At 55.0% G+C, this 10,210-nt stretch overlaps 1 protein-coding gene across 1 annotated transcript in view; it reads right to left on the reverse strand.

Moving 5' to 3' along the window:
• The window catches only part of LOC101648810 (contactin-associated protein-like 2), an 83,104-nt gene that overhangs the window by 34,804 nt on the left and 38,090 nt on the right, over positions 1-10,210 (reverse strand). The gene's annotated exons all lie outside the window — the stretch shown is intronic.

Genomic DNA, 10,210 nt, shown 5'->3' on the forward strand with positions numbered 1-10,210 from the left:
ACACACACACACACACACACACACACACACACACACACACACACACCAAGCTCTCTTATTCTCACCCTGAGCTGGAAGCAGGGCAGGTAATAGGGGTAAAATCGCCCTCAGAAGGCAGCCTGGAGCGAGGCAGGTCCCTGTACAGAGGCACATGGGAACTCGTGGGTCCACACATGGGGGCTCCACCTCTGTGCTCATAGTTGGTGGTGTCACCGTGTGGGCAGAAGCAGCAGGGCGCCTAGAACCCCGTCTCCCTGCGTACGTTTGGCCGGAGTGATGAGCCCCCTGTGGCATCCAGATACCCCTGCGATCTTGCTGTCCTGTGTCAGGGGGAGGGGCCAGCTGATGAGCTGTCAGGGCATCAAAGGTGCCGCAGCCAGCCCTGCACCTGTGATCAATCGAAGTGCACATGCGCGGGGCGGAAGGGCTGTGGTCAGAGTGGGGAGAGCACTGCCTGCAGGACTGCCTGCCCTGCCCAACTGCCCAGCCTGCCCACCTGCACAATGCCCACCTGTGTACACTGCCTGCCATGCCCACACTGCCCGCCATGCCCATGCGCCCAGTCAGTGACTGGGACCTGGTGAAACCACTGCCCACTTTCATCAAAGCCGACATCCAGCATTTCCAACGACACTCGAAGAGCTCCTGCACCCCCTTGCAAGGTGTCAGCACTACAGGCCGAAGCCCCTCCGGGACATCCATCTCTGCCTGCGTGCGGGCACTGCCGCCACCTGGAGGCGGCCGCCGGTACTGCCGCCATCCCGTGGCCCCGTCCCAAAGACCCTCTTGCAGGTCGGCTCTACAGGCAGAGCAGCGCGTGCCCATCACAGCTGGACCTCCAGCACGCTTTCAGGACCCCGCTGGGATGGCTACTGCGGGCATGGGGACGCGTGGCACCAGCTACTGGCTGTGCCAGCATCGGGTGTCCCATAAAGGTTTCTTTTCCTGTCTTAAGAACTGTGCGGCCACACTGTGCTCTGGAAGATTAGTGCTGTGCCTGGAACTGCCCCCCAGAGACCACTGCCCCCCAGAGAGACTGTTGTCCCTAGAGAGACTGCTGCTCCCCAGAGAGACCCACTACCCCCCAGAGAGACCTGTTGCACCCCAGCGAGGCCCGCTGCACCCTAGAGAACCTCACTGCACCCCAGAGAGGCCTGCTGAACCCGAGAGATTTGCTGCACCCCAGAGTGATCCGCTGTCCCCCAGAGAGACCTGTTGTACCCCAGTGAGGCCTGCTGCACCCTAGAGAGCCTCGCTGCACCCGACAGAGACCTGCTGCACCCCAGAGTGATCCGCTGTACCCCAGAGAGACCAGCTGAAGTGCTGCCCTTTTCCCGACATGGGTCTCTAGGGATGAGGTCAGTTAGCATGAGGCCACAGTGGGGCAGTGGGCTCTGATCTCGCTGCATGAGATAGAACCACAGGAGGTACCATGCTCAGGACACCAAGCACCGGCCGCTGACCATCCGTCAGACGCTGGAAGGGAGCATGGAGAGGTTCTCCCCTAGAATCTCTGAGGGGCAGACTCAGTCAATGTCTGGACTGGACGCGGCCTCCAGAGCCTCCACAGAGGGCTGTCCTGCAGGCCACTAGCTAGGCCCCTTGGCAGCCTGGGAAACAGACTGGGTGTGTGTGAGATGCAGTCTCACCAGAACCCACGTTAGACCAGAGAAGGGCTTCTCATGGTCAGTTGGGTGCACGTCGCCAGTTGCAGGCACGACCATTCCGTTCACACACTTGCCGCTTCATCTGGTTCATTGTGACCTGTCAACACAACACCACTTCTCCTGGGGCCACCCCTACCCCCACCCCTTCTTCCCTGATGCTGCTCAGCACTGCTCTTGGGCGGATGTGGCCCTGCTGATGGCAAACGATGGATTCTTCTGAGGTGTCCCCCGGTCCCGTGTTGCTGCTAGGAGCTATCCAGTCTGCTCCAACCCACAGTGACCCGGTGCCAACAGGACAGAACACTGCATGGTCCTGCAGTGACCGCCCTCACAATGTTCTGTTTGAGCCCATTGACAGCCGCTGCGTCAGTCCACCTCCTCAAGGGCCTTCCGCTCCCATGCTGCCCCTACTTTACCAAGCACCTCCTTCGTGTGCACAGCACATGAGGCGGAGTCTCTCCACCCCGGCCTCTCGGGAGCGTTCTGGCTGTGCTTCTAAGACTGATTTGTTAGTTTGTTCATTTGGCAATTTTTGGCACTTGCAATATTTTTCTCCAACACCATAATTAAAATGTATCAATTGCTCTTCTGTCTTTTTTATTCAATGTCCAATGTTCACATGCATGTGAGGCAACTGAACATGCCATGGCTCGAGTCAGGCTCTTCCTAGTGCTCAAAGTAACAGCCTTGATTTTCGATACCCTAATAGGTCTTGGGCAGCAGATTTACTCAGTGCAACGTGCTGTTTGATCTCTTGACTGCTGCTTTCATGAGCATTGATTGTGGCTCCAAGCAAGACGAAATCCTTGACGATGCCAATCTCTTCTCCATCGATCATGATGTTAGTCCAGTTACGAGGAATTCTGTTTTCTTTACATTGAGTTGTAATCCATACTAAAGGCTGCAACCCTTGGTCTTCCTCAGCAAGTGCTTCAAGTCCTCCTCACTTTCAGAAAGCAACATTGTGTCATCTGCCTAGCGCAGGTTACTAATTAGCCTTCCTCCAATCCTGGGGCCGCGTTCTTCTTCAGAGAACCCAGCTTCTCAGAGGACGTGCTTAGCATACAGGTGGAACAAGTATGCTGAGAGGATACGGCCCTGACTCACACCTTTCCTGATTTTAAACCGTGCGGCAGTCCGCTGTTCTGTTCACACACCTGTCTCCCGGTCCACGTACAGGTGCTGCACCAGCACAGTGAAGTACCCTGGAATTCCCCTTCTTCTAGGGCAGCGCTCCCCCGTTCGTTCTGCTCCCCACAGTCGAGTGCCTTTGCCAAATGGACGACACACAAGGAGGCTCTTTGACTTGTGTTTCTCTCGTGGGTCTGTCATCTATTGCTTGGCTGACAACTGAGCCCTGGGGGAGAGCTGGATCCCAGACCTGAAGGTGACTAAGGGCCCTAGGCAGAGAGACCCCACAGCCTGTCTCCCCAGGAAGCCTGGTCTTTGTTGGAGGAGAATCTGCACCTTAACAAGACCTCAGGAGATTCTTACGTGCACATAGGAGTCCCCCGGGACCTGGTTAGAGCGTAGATTCTGATCCCGCGCGCCTGGGTGTGAAGTGGAGAGAAGCGCTGGCAGTCCTGCTGTGTGGCAGTCAATGAAGTCAATGTTATACACGGAGTGCCATTGCTGGCAGGTCCCTGGAGTGACCCGATGTCCAACAGAACAAAACACTGCCTGGTCCTGCACCGTCCTCCCAACTGCTGTCATGCTTGAGCCCATCGATGGGGCCACTGTGTCCAGCCATCTCCTTCAGGGCCTTCCCCTTTCCCGCTGGCCCTCTGCTTTGCCAAGCATGACGTCCTTCTCCAGGGACTGCTCTCTCCTGACCACATGCCCCATATGTGAGATGAAGTCTCTTCCCACCCCTGCCTCTATGGAACACTCTCGCTGTATTTCTTCTATGACAGATTTGTTTGTGTGTTTTTTTCCCGGGGGGGTGGGGGGGTGGGTACAGTATGTGGTACTTTTAGTATTCTTCACCAACACCATAGTTCAATGATCATCTTTTCTTTGGTCTTCCTGGCCCAGCGTTGACCTGAAGGACGAGCGGGGACTGGGAGCAGCGTCAGGGACCTGGAGCAGCCTTGGCCATCTCTTTCTCAGCAGTGTGACCTGACCGGCCCCCCTGACCACTTGTCACCCACGAGACACAGGCCTGGCGCTGGAGCCGAGTACAAGGGAGTCCCACCAGCAGAAACTGTCTCTCGGGTCAGGGGCTCGAGCCCTAGTCGGGATGTGGTAGAAAGGCCTGCTCTCCCCAGAGGCTCCACGGGAGGGTCCTTCTTCATCGCCAGCTCCTGCCAACTCTCCCCCACCACTCCCACCTCTGCTTCTGGTGGCTTCTCCTGACAGGACACATGCAGACACTCTCCCTGCAGCCTCCAGCTGAGTTACCTAGTTACACCTGCAGAGGCCTAGTCTGAGACAGGCTCACGCTGCGACGCGCGTAGATCTGCCCTGGATTGTGCATATATGTCTGATTAGTGTTTGCATGTCTGTGTGTATGAATCTCTGTGTGTATGTATGCGTCTCCGTGTGCATGCATTTGTGTATACGTGTCTGCCTGTGTGTCTGTGTGTGCATGTATGTGTCTATGTGCGTGCGTGCATGTGTATGTCTCTGTATGTGCTCTTGTGTCTGTGTGTCTGTGTGTGCATGTATGTGTCTATGTGTGTGTGCGCATGTGTATGTGTCTGTATACGCTCTTGTGTCTGTGTGTGCATGCATGTGTCTCTGTGTGCATGCATTTGTGTATACGTGTCTGCCTGTGTGTCTGTGTGTGCATGTATGTGTCTATGTGTGTGTGTGCATGTGTATGTCTCTGTACATGCTCTTGTGTCTGTGTGTCTTTGTGTGCATGTATGTGTCTATGTGTGTGTGCATGTGTATGTGTCTGTATGCGTCTATGTGTGTGTGCATGTGTATGTGTCTGTATGCGCTCTTGTGTCTGTGTGTCTGTGTGTGCATGCACGTGTCTATGTGTGTGTGCATGTGTATGTGTCTGTGCGCGCTCTTGTGTCTGTGTGTGCATGTATGTGTCTATGTGTGTGTGTGCATGTGTATGTCTCTGTACGTGCTCTTGTGTCTGTGTGTCTGTGTGCATGAGTCTGTGTGCACCTGCACTTGTGTGTGTTCCAGACGCACTTTCTCTCTAGAAAGAGGAATTTGAGAGACCAGCCTCCTGTTGCCCATGTGGGTGATCTCTCCCTCTGCAGCCCAAGGAGGGCCCCTCCCCACCCCCCCACACTGGGAGAGGGGGAGGCACCTGAAACGATGGTGTATGCTAACTATGGTCATTGTCAACATGCCCTCCTGCTGTGAGAAGGCCTTTGCAGTTGACACTCCTCGGGGTCCTGATGCAGTTAAACCATCAGTGAGCCCAGGGCTCGTTCATGCTGTAATCTTTAAAATTCCACAAAATAGTGTGTGTGGGGGAAGTGGCTTTCCCATGTGGCTGTGGAACCGCTTTCTCAGGTCTGCTGCACCACCTGCTGGAAAAATGGGGAACACTCTTTAAAACAGTTTCTTTTTTAAGGAAACCGACATTGTGTCCAAACATCTGTAGTATCGGCGCTGTGACAGGGTTCAGAGAATGTGGTCGCAAGTGCGGGACTTGCGCTGTCTGCACGCAGGTTTAGAAAGCGACAGGACTGGGTGGGGCAGGGGCGTGGGGTGCGGGGAGTGGGGAGCTAACCTCAGTGAACATGGGAGGGAATGTTTTGAGTGGATTGTGGTGACGATTGTACACATTTCTCAATATGGTCCAACGATCGGGCTGTAGGATTGTGAAGCAGGTGCCAATAAATCCATTTGAAAAGCAAAACAGAACTAAACACCCACATCTGAGCTTTCTTTCTGGGTCTGGTGTGCGGGCAGCTTATGGCTTCTATGCGCTTTTGCACGTTCCTACGATCACGTCTGAAGCCCCTCCGTTCACCCCACACACAGAGCTACCCTGTGCTGCAGGGTCGCTGTGAGTCGGCATCCATTTGACGTGAGTGAGTGGCTGAGTGATTTGCAGTCTTGAGGCCCCCACAGCGCTACCCATCCACAGCAGTGGGTTTGGGGTTTCAGTGCAAAGGCCTGGGGTTAGAAGCCCGAGGGAAGAACACATGCCATCTCTGAAGCAGAAGACAAATCAAGACCCGCACCTCACCTGTCAGTCCTACGGACAGGTGAGTCAGCAGGAGGAGGAACCTGTCCCCCACTCTCGCTAATACCCACTCTGCGAAGTTCTGCTGGAACAGGACCCTGACAGGAGCTTCCAGCAGCTCTGGCTGGATTCCGTGGAGCACATGGAACAAAGGACCTCATTGCTGACGCCAGGGGAATCTTGTCTCAACCCAGAGAGAATTCCAGAAAGATGTTTACCTGTGCTTCATTGACTATGCAGAAGGCATGCGACTGTGTGGACCATAACAAATTACGGATAACATTTCAAGGAAGGGGAATTCCAGAACACTTCATGGCGCTCCCGGGAAGCCTGCACACGGCCCCAAGGCAGCTCTTGGAATCGAACAGGGGATACAGCGTGGTTTATAATCGGAGAAGGTGTGCATGGGGGTGGTGCCCTTTCACCACACGTATTCAGTCTGTATGCTGAGCAAATGATTGGAGAGACTGGATTATAGGAGGAAGAATCGGGCACCAGGGTTAGAGGGATGATTCACAACAATATGCAGATGACACACCTAGCTTGCTAAAGGCAACGCGGGCTTGAAGCACTTACTGATGAAGACCTAGGTGAGAGCCTTCAGGATGGTCGCCCCTCCTTCTAAAGAAAGCCCCAATCCTCGCCCCCAGACCCTCAGACAACATGGTGGTGCATGGAGAAAAGACCGATGCTGTCCAAGGTTTTGTTTATCGGATCCTCAGCAGTCAAGGCATCAAACCATGGATCGGATTCTGCGCCTCTTTGGCAGAGGCCTCCTTGAAAAGCAATGGTGCTGTTGGGTACAGACGTGCACCTGGCTCGAGCCAGGCAGCCAGACCACCTCCCCGAGAGCGCTCACGCTGCGCACAGGACAGTCGGCCAGCGTCTCAGAAGCACACACATACCTGCAGCATCAGCCGGGTGCCCGGATGGTGACTCAGGAGAAATGGAAAGAGTGTGTTCAAAGTACGTGTGGGTGCATGTGTACAGGTTGCTGTTGTCAGGTGTCCCCGGGGCAATGCTGTGTACAACAGCAGCAGACCTCCCGGCCTGGTGCTGCCCCACAGTTGTGGCGATGGGTGAGCCCGGTGTCGCAGCCACTGTGACCACCTGTCTCCCTGATAGGCTTCCTGCTTTCCCAAGTAGGATGCCCTGCTCCAGGGGCTGAGCCCTCCTGAGAGTGCGTTCAAAGGGCGGGAGGCACAGCCTGGCCGTCTTCCCTTTGAAGGGGCATTCTGGGGGTCCTCCTTCCAACACAGACTTGCTTGTTTGTCCAGCAGTCCGTGGACTTTCTGTAGTCCTCCCCAACGCCGTCATTCGGATGCGTCAGGCGTTCTGTGGTCTTGCCCACTCTCGTGCAGTTTTCACGCGTGTCGGAAGCAATTGCGCGGGGGTGGGGTGGGGGTTCAGGGTCCGGGGTCAGACACACCTCAGTCTGCCAGGGGACATCCTTGCTCATCAATCCTTGAAGGCAGTCTTGTTTTGCAGCAGGTCTGCCCAATGCGATACGCCATTTGATCCCCCGACTGCTGTTTCCATGGGAATTGATCAGAGATCCAAGTAAAATGAAATCCTTGGCCGCTGCTGTCCGTGGGTCCAGTTGTGGAGATTTTTGGTTTCTTGACATTGAGCTGCAACCCATGCAGCAGGCTGTGGGCTTTGTCGGGTCAGTTCTGGCTCAAAGCAACCCCAGCTCCAGAGAAGGAGACCCCAGCCCCGTGTGGTCCTCACTATGGCGGCTGTGTGGCACCCGGCCTGGCAGCTGCCGTGCCCGGCCGTCTCCTGGAGGCCTTTCCCGAATGCCCACCTTGACCAAGCGCCAGGCCCCCGGGGTTACACATCCAAGGTCAGTGCTGTAAAGTCTCGAGGTGGGATTCTGGCAGTACTTCCCTCAAGACAGTACTATGTGTATCTACCTACCTCCCTCTACATGCAAACCTACCTACCTACATACATGCATACACACATACCTACCTATCTACCTACGTACATACATACATGCACACCTACCTACATGCACACACACACACCTACCTACCTACATGCATACCTACCTACCTACATACATGCATACACACATACCTACCTATCTACCTACGTACATACATGCATGCATACCTACCTACATGCACACACACACACACACACACACACACATACCTACCTACCTACCTACCTACCTACATGCATACCTACCTACCTACCTATGTACATACATACATGCATACCTACCTATATGCACACACACACATACCTACCTACCTACCTACATACATGCATACCTGCCTATCTACCTATGTACATACATACATGCATACCTACATACATGCACACACACACATACCTACCTACCTACCTACCTACATGCATACCTACCTAATACATACATACATGCATATACACATACACACCTACCTACCGACATACATACATATACACCTACATGCACACACACATACCTACTTACTTACATACATGCATACTTACCTACCTATCTACATGCATACCTACCTACCTACCTACCTACATGAATATATATATACATACATGTATATACACATATCTACCTACCTACCGACATACATACATATACACCTACATGCATACCTACCTACCTAACCTACGTACATACATACATGCATACATGCACACACATAACTACCTACACATATGCATACATACCTACATACATGCATATATACCTACCTGCCTACATACCTATATACAAACATAGATGCCCCTAAACTAGAAATTCTCCCTGTGTCCATCAGAAGTTGGGTGGAAAAGCACAGGACCGCATATTCATACACACGACCCCTCTCAGCGATTGAGAGGTGGACTACGCCCAACAGGAGGAGGTGTAGGTACTGGAAACATGGGGCCAACGGCACAAGCCAGGCGGGAAAGACGGTGTCCACTGTGAGGTCACCCACAGGGGTCATCCAGCAGGAGACAGGCACTGGATCGTGGCCGCCTGGGGCATCGGAGGTGGGAATGGGCAGGAAAGAGTGGAAGGCACTTGTTCTGACTGAGAACTGGTGGTCGCGGGGGCAGTGGCGATGTTCAAAATGCGTCCACGGGCACGTGGTGAGCCTACACCTTGTCTTGTGCACGGTTTGCGGTTTGCACCTGGGCGTGGAGCTGACGGCAGGGGCGGGAGAGTGGAGGACGGAGGCCCTGGGAGTGAGGTCCAGAGCACAGACCATGATGTCTAGGAGCTTCACTGCAAAGAGCACCAGGAAGGGCAGCGGGGGCCGGCTTGCTGGGCAGTGCTGGGCCCTGGCTGCGGAGACAGCACCCTGGAGGAGATGGGCCTCGAGCCCTGGAGGTTGGCCTCAGAGTGGCTCCTGAGCGGAGTGACATCTGTCCTGAGCCCTCTCCTCTGAGCTTTCTACAGCAAATCCACCTTTATATTAGGAAAACAGTACAGGAGGCCTTTCAGGAAGAAAAGCGGGCTCCCTACGGGGGTGGGGGAAGGGGGGGATAACAAGCAGGGACCCGGTGGGGGCACAGGGCGTTGGAGCGGGCCCAGCCTCTGCGTTGGTGGGTACGGACGCCCTGTCTGGCTCTAAATCTATTTCAAGCATCACATTTGCACGGAGGTTTGCCAGGTGCATTGTGGGTTTCCGGTGCAGCCTCGGAAACACGCCAACTTGAGACCCAGCGCCCGGACAAGACCCGGCTACGAGTCCCTACTCAGACCGCCTCCCGCTTCCAAGCAAATGGTTCCTTTTAAGAAAGAACGCTGCACCTCCTGCCACTGCTGCCCCCAACCAGGGAGCTGGTGGTTCCTGGCTTGGGACTCCGGCCGGCAGGCTGCAGTGTGGCCTGTGGGTCTGGAGTGTGACTGCAGGGGGGGTGCCAGAGGGGCAAGCCCAGGGCCTCCACTCTCTGGGTTTTTGAGGTGCCAACTTCGGCATGTAGATGAGCCCGAGTGTGCTTCTTCCACGGTCTTTCCATGAAGCCGAAGCGGACCGATTCCTTCCCCAAACATGCCCTCCTCTGCTGGGGCCCCCCCGCCCCCATGGGGCAGAAAAGGAGGAGCAGCAACGAGAGAACAGATTGACGTAGTAGAAAAGGTTGCAGTTCTGTTGACTGTAACCGTCACACAGTTAAAGCTCGCAGACCCTGGGGCGGCAGGCACGTCTGAGAGCCGGCCTCCCGGGGACTGGGAACCTGTCTGTCCATCGCCAGGGACTCATGGAAGCAAATTGCCCTCAGAATGTGGCCAAGGACCTGCCCGGGGGGCTCAGCGTGGTCGCCAGGCCTCCGGCTCCCAGGAGACATTGGGTGCGGGGTCATGCGGAGGGTGGGGGACGAGCAGAGGGTGTGAAGGCAGGGAAAGAAAAGGAGATAAACAAGGCATCCTTTCTCCTCGTGAGGT

Source organism: Echinops telfairi, unplaced genomic scaffold (genome assembly GCF_000313985.2).
Source record: "Echinops telfairi isolate 266 unplaced genomic scaffold, ASM31398v2 ScPeMD7_23;HRSCAF=83, whole genome shotgun sequence".
In the NCBI taxonomy this organism is placed as follows: Eukaryota; Metazoa; Chordata; class Mammalia; order Afrosoricida; family Tenrecidae; genus Echinops; species Echinops telfairi.